A 6,888-nucleotide genomic window follows, 5' to 3' on the forward strand; every position below is an offset into this window, starting at 1 on the left:
CTCTTTTTTCTTTTTGTTCTTTCTATTTTTCTTATTCAAACTCTCTTTCTTTTACCCTAATTAACATGTAATTAAGTGTAAAAGATGACAATAATAACCCACAATTTAACTCAAGGTTACCTCTTTTATCCCCCAAGAAATTAAGTTATTAATATAAACCCACGAAATATATAATTATAGCAGGAATAGTCCAAAACTCCCCTTTAAAACTTAACCAGAAATCCGACTCCGACTGGGATTACGCAACCTGTGACGGCCCGTCGCGCCTGCGACGGTCCGTCATGCAGGTTCGTCAGAGACTCGATTTCCTTAAGGAGTCTGTGACGGCCCATCGTACGTACGACGGTCCGTCCTGCACTTCCGTCACGACGTTCAGAGAATCGTTCCCTGTACCAAATTCTCAAGAGTTGAAGTGTTTTGAAATGGCGGATCACGACGGTTTGTCGTGCCTGTGACGGTTCGCCCTGCAGGTCCGTCACAGAGTTCAGAGAGTCGATTTCAGCACTCAAATTTCAGAATTTCCAAGTGTTTTGGAACGAGACACCCTCGACGGTCCGTCGTACCCATGACGGTCCATCGTGAGGTCCGTCGTCTCAGCCAGTTTTCCAGAAATAAAATCTAATTCTCAAAACGACTAAACAGGTCGTTACTTTAGAAACAAATTTACCCATCGTTCGTCCCCGAACGATCACAAGAAGATAAACAAGGGTGAAAAGGAGTACCTGAATCTGTAAACAGGTGTGGGTATCTTTCTCGCATATAAGCCTCTTTCTCCCAAGTGGCTTCTTCGACTGGTCGATTCTTCCATTGAACTTTGATGGATGCAATCTCCCTTGATCTCAACTTGCGAATTTCTCTATCTAAAATAGCAACAGGCTCCTCCTCATAAGACAAATTCTCATCAAGCAAAACGGAATCCCAACGGATGATGTAGTTTCCATCCCCATGGTATCTTTTCAACATCGACACATGGAATACCGGATGTACTCCGGACAGCCCTGGAGGCAAGGGTGACTCATAAGCCACCTCCCCTACTCGCTTAAGTACTTCAAAGGGACCAATATACCTTGGACTTAGTTTACCTCTTTTACCAAACCGCATTACCCCTTTTATGGGTGAAACCTTCAGCAAGACTTGCTCACTCTCCATGAACTCTAAGTCTCTAACCTTTCGATCTGCATATTCTTTTTGCCTACTTTGCGCCGCTAGAAGCTTTTCTTGAATAGATTTCACTTTATCTAACGATTCCCTCAGAAGGTCAGTACCCCAAGGTCTAACCTCGAATGCATCAAACCAACCAATGGGGACCTACATCTCCTACCATACAATGCTTCAAATGGAGCCATATCAATGCTTGAGTGATAGCTATTATTGTATGAAAACTCCGCTAAGGGTAAGAAGTTATCCCAATGGCCACCAAATTCTATCACACACGCACGAAGCATATCCTCCAACACTTGAATCGTTCGCTCAGACTGACCATCGGTCTGAGGATGGAACGCGGTGCTAAGGTCCAACCTAGTACCCAATTCCGCATGCAATGTTTTCCAAAACTTAGAAGTAAATTGCGTACCTCTATCTGATATGATGGATAGTGGAACCCCATGCAATCGAACGATTTCTGAGATATAGATCTTGGCTAACTTCTCGGCATTGTAAGTCACCTTAACCGGAATAAAATGAGCAGACTTAGTTAACCTATCAACAATCACCCAAATAGAGTCATACTTATCCATTGTCTGTGGAAGACCAACCACAAAATCCATTGCAATCCTTTCCCACTTCCATTTCGGAATGGGCATTTTATGAAGTGTTCCTCTGGGCCTTTGGTGTTCATACTTTACTTGTTGACAGTTTGGACATTTGGCAATAAAATCTACAATATCACGCTTCATTCTACTCCACCAAAAGTGTTGCTTTAGGTCACGGTACATCTTGGTTACACCCGGATGTATCGAATACCTTAAACTATGAGCCTCTGTCAGAATAGTGTTGATCAAATCATCGACGCGGGGTACACATACCCTTCCCTTAATTCTCAGAACACCTTTCTCATCGATTTGTGCTTCCTTAGCCTCTCCTCGCAATACTTTATCTCGAATCCGAATCAATTTCTCATCATTAAACTGCTTTCCCTTAATCTTGTCAAGAAAAGAAGATCTTGCCTCCACACAAACCAACAATCCTCCCTTCTCATTTACTTCTAACCTCATAAGGTCGTTAGCCAGAGTCTGAACCTCTCTAGCCAATGGACGTCTAGAAGCTTGCAAGTTAGCTAGACTTCCCATGCTTCCCGCCTTTCTACTTAAAGCATCCGCTACAACATTCACCTTCCCCGGATGATACAAAATAGTGATGTCGTAGTCCTTCAGTAGTTCCATCCATCTCCTTTGTCTCAAGTTCAAATCTTTCTGAGTAAAGACATACTGTAGGCTACGATGATCCGTGTATACTTCACACTTAACTCTATATAGATAGTGTCTCCATTGCTTTAATGCAAACACTACCGCGGCCAATTCCAAATCATGAGTTGGATAGTTACGTTCATGCACTTTTAATTGTCTTGAAGCATAAGCAATCACATTCTTCTCTTGCATTAGCACTGCACCCAAACCCGAATAGGATGCATCACAATAGACAATGAAATTCTTACCTTCCACTGGCAAGGTGAGAATTGGTGCAGTAGTCAACAGAGTCTTGAGCTTCTGAAAGCTTTCCTCACACTCATCCGACCATACAAATGGGACATTTTGCTTAGTCAAGTTCGTCAGTTGGGAAGCAATGGAAGAGAATCCCTTGACAAATCGGCGATAACAGCTAGCTAAACCAACAAAGCTCCTTATTTCTGACACATTAGTAGGTCTTACCCAATTTTTCACTGTCTCAATCTTAGAAGGATCCACCATCACTCCATCCTTAGAAACCACGTGCCCCAAGAAGGACACTGCATCTAGCCACTCACACTTAGAGAACTTGGCATAAAGCTTTTTCTCCCTCAATATTTCCAATACCATTCTCAAATGCTCCTCATGTTCCTTCTTACTTTTAGAGTATATCAGTATGTCATCAATAAATACGATCACAAAGAGATCCAAATATGGCTCAAAAGTCCCGTTCATCAAACTCATGAACGCAGCAGAGGCATTCGTAAGACCAAAAGACATCACTACAAATTCGTAATGCCCATACCTGGTTCTAAAAGCAGTCTTTGGCACATCCGTTGCCCGTATTTTCAATTGATGATAACCGGATCTCAAGTCAATCTTAGAGAAGACACAAGCACCTTGTAACTAATCGAACAAGTTATCAATGCGAGGAAGAGGATACTTGTTCTTTATGGTTACCTTGTTCAACTGCCGGTAGTCTATGCACATCCGAAAACTCTCATCCTTCTTCTTCACAAACAAAACCGGAGCACCCCAAGGAGATGCACTTGGTCTAATGAAGCCTTTGCTCAACAACTCTTGAAGTTGGGCTTTTAACTCTCTTAACTCCGCGGGAGCCATTCTATAAGGGGGTATAGAAATGGGGCGAGTACCCGGTTCAAGATCAATACAGAAGTCAATATCCCTATCTGGTGGCATACCAGGAATATCTGTAGGGAACACATCCAGAAACTCACAAACCACCGAAACCGACTCAATTGAAGGTACTTGGGTAGTGTCATCCTTGAGATGTGCCAAGAAAGCTAAACACCCTTTACTAACCATTTTCTTAGCACGAAGAAAGGAGATGATACGCACCGGATTGGAAGTGTAGTCACCCTCCCACACTAACGGATCTGTCCCAGGCTTGGCTAATGTCACCGTTTTAGCATTACAATCCAAGATCGCAAATTGCGGAGAAAGCCAAGTCATACCCAGAATTACATCAAAATCAACCATTTCTAACATAACCAAATCTACATAAGTGTTGCTCCCCATAAAGTTCACCAAACAAGACCTATATACCTTTTCAACTACCACAGACTCACCCACCGGAGTAGAAACACGAATAGGCATGTCAAGCAATTCACAATGTAAATCAAGACCATTAGCAAATGCGGAAGATACATATGAAATTGTAGAGCCAGGGTCAAACAATACAAAAGCCATGCAATCACAAACCGAAAGATTACCTGTGATGACAGCATCTGATTGTCTCCGCTTCTGACCGCCCAGGGAAAGCGTAACAATGGGCCCTCTCACCTGTCTATCCGTTGCCCCTACCATGTTGTGATATAGTGGCTCCAGTTTGCCTATCACCCCGACCGTTTTGGTGACCACCATTACCTCGACCACTGCGTCCTCCAGAATGACGACCTCTTCCATAACCAACTCTACCTCTAACATTTGGAGGTCTGTAACTCTGTTTTGGACAATACCTCTTAATGTGTCCAGTCTCCCCACATCCATAACACTCTCTGGATTCAAGCATAGGTCTTTCAGAGAAGTGTTGACCGGTCTGAGGTGGTCCTCCAACTACAGTCTGTAGTGAAGACTGGATTGGTCGGACTGAGTAACCTTCTGAACCCTGTCCTCTAGAGTAAGAACCATTAAACTCACCTCCCTTTCGAAACCTTTTTGATGTAGTTGCCATGGTGAAGTCATCTGGCTTCACTCCCACTACCTCTATCACGAAGTCTACCACTTCTTGAAAAGATTTCGCTGTAGCCGCTACCTGTAAGGCTGAAATCCACAACTCTGATCTCAACCCCTTCACAAAACGGCGAATCCGCTCTTGTGGACTGAAACATAGTTGGGTGGCATACCGGGATAATGCACGAAACTTAGCCTCATATGCAGTAACCGACATCCTACCTTGCTCTAGGCTCAAAAATTCATCTCTTTTCCTATCCCTCAAAGTTCGGGGGATATACTTCTCCATAAACAAGCTAGAGAATAATGCCCAAGTCATAGGTGGTGCCTCTGTTGGTTGACACTCAACATGTGACCGCCACCACATTTTGGCGTTTCCTTGGAACTGATAAGTCACAAACTCAACACCAAACCGTTCTACTATACCCATCTTGTGTAGTAGCTCATGACAGTCAACCAGAAAATCGTAAGCATCCTCAGATTCAGCACCCTTGAAGACTGGAGGTTTCAATTTCAAGAACTTACTGAAAACTTCATGCTGATCATTTGTCATTATAGGCCCAGTAGTCAAACGAGGAAACGTGCCTATTTCCAATGGAACATTCATGCGGGGAGCCATAGTGGCTGCATGTTGTACCTCTGAAACCGGAGGTGTTGGTGCAGGAAACACTGGAGGTGCCTGACCCTGATCAGACAACCCACTAAGATAAGCGATAACCTGATTGATCATCTCTGGGGTAGGTTGGGGTGGTAGTTCCTCATTCTGCACTTGCTCAATTTCCCCTTCCTCACCCTCTCTTACTACTTCTTCAGTCGGTGGAGGAGTCACCGCCCTAGCATCAGATGGGCTAGGTGTTTGTCCTCTTCCTCTAGAGGACGTCCTCCCACGGCCTCTTGCCGCTACTCTTCCTCGAGCTACAGCCTCAGTGGCTGGCTCAGACGCTTCTTGTCTTGCCGATGTTGGTGTTGACGCAGTCGTTGCTCTAGTTCTAACCATCCGCGAAATAGAGTGAAGATGGTCAGATACCAATTTGTATCACCTAGATACCAATTGGATCCAAGTAATAGCACGAAAGAAAGAAAGAATGGAATTTTCCTAAAGTCTTATAGCCTCTCAAAGAAAAGTAAAGGCGTCCCCCTACCGTTCCTTAAGACTCTACTAGACTCGTTCTTGTGTGATGAGACCAACGAACCTAATGCTCTGATACCAAGTTTGTCACGACCCAAATCGGGCCGCGACTGGCACCCACACTTACCCTCTTGTGTGAGCGAACCAACCAAATCTAAACTTTAACATTTCAATGTACTATCAACATAAAGTAATGAGAAAGACTTAAACTCATTAATAAAAACCAATTCAATAACTATTATTTCCCAAAACCTGAAAGTCATCATCACAAGAACATCTACTTCAAATTACTAAATCTAAGAGTTTCTAAGAATCTAAAAATACATAAAAGCTAGTCCATGCCGGAACTTCAAGGCATCAAGACATGAAGAGGAAGATCCAGTCCAAGCTAGAAGCATTAGCTCACCCTGATATCAGGAGTAATGAAGACTGGCTAGAGTTACTGTTGAGTCGAAGATGACGGCACGTTTGCTGCACTCCACAATTAAACAAGAAAAAAACATAAAAGTAGGGGTCAGTACAAAACACGGGTACTGAGTAGATATCATCGGCCAACTCAAAATAGAAATCAATATATACCAAGTAATATCATAAAATCAACTATGATACTCAACATGTAGCAACAACAAGTACGATGTCATAATCAATTACCGCCAAGTTCACACATGAGGACTCAAGCCTCAATACCATACTCATTTGGGAATTATGTTCATTAGATTGAGTATATTAACATCTTTCAAGATTCATTATCTTTATTTCTCTTGTGTCGGTACGTGACACTCCGCTCCCTCATATTCATTAGTCCTCTTGTGTCGATACGTGACACTCCGATCCCCTACATCTACGTGTCGGTTCGTGACACCCGATCCACTAATTCTATGTGTCGGTTCGTGACATCCGTCCCACTAATTCTACGTGTCGGTTCGTGACACCCGATCCACTAATTCTATGTGTCGGTTCGTGACACCCGTCCCACTAATTCTACGTGTCGGTTCGTGACACCCGATCCACTAATTCTATGTGTCGGTTCTTGACATCCGATCCACTAATTCTATGTGTCGGTTCGTGACACCCGTCCCACTAATTCTACGTGTCGATTCGTGACACCCGATCCACTAATTCTATGTGTCGGTTCGTGACACCCGTCCCACTAATTTTACGTGTCGGTTCGTGACACCCGAT

The sequence above is a fragment of the Solanum lycopersicum genome, chromosome 4, assembly GCF_036512215.1.
Source record: "Solanum lycopersicum chromosome 4, SLM_r2.1".
Lineage (NCBI taxonomy): Eukaryota > Viridiplantae > Streptophyta > Magnoliopsida > Solanales > Solanaceae > Solanum > Solanum lycopersicum.